General features: G+C 34.8%; 1 protein-coding gene across 1 annotated transcript in view; it reads left to right on the top strand.

Annotated features, from left to right (window-relative positions):
* LOC119587863 (cGMP-dependent 3',5'-cyclic phosphodiesterase-like) overlaps positions 1-302 on the top strand; it is an 88,205-nt gene that overhangs the window by 16,464 nt on the left and 71,439 nt on the right. The gene's annotated exons all lie outside the window — the stretch shown is intronic.

Raw genomic sequence — 302 nt, 5'->3', positions numbered from 1 at the left:
TACTTATACACACGCTCGCCCACCTATACTCAGTTATGTGTAAATATGTTTATATTGTTTACAAATAGATACATGGGACTGATCTGATTGCTGACTGTGTATATTAGCATATATTTCTCTGTATACATTTTGTACTAATAAGTTAAGGAATCCAAATTAAAAGAAGAGGGACTGAGCGAAAAGTTAGGTAAAAGTTAAGGAACATCTGAAGACAATCAATATTGGGCACAAAGAAAGGATAGATATTGGATAAAAAGCTGTTCTAACGACGCAGCAAGGGAGGGGGAAGGAAAATATGATAG

The sequence above is a fragment of the Penaeus monodon genome, chromosome 23, assembly GCF_015228065.2.
Source record: "Penaeus monodon isolate SGIC_2016 chromosome 23, NSTDA_Pmon_1, whole genome shotgun sequence".
Classification (NCBI taxonomy): domain Eukaryota; kingdom Metazoa; phylum Arthropoda; class Malacostraca; order Decapoda; family Penaeidae; genus Penaeus; species Penaeus monodon.
This window is presented reverse-complemented; position numbering and strand designations above follow the sequence as displayed.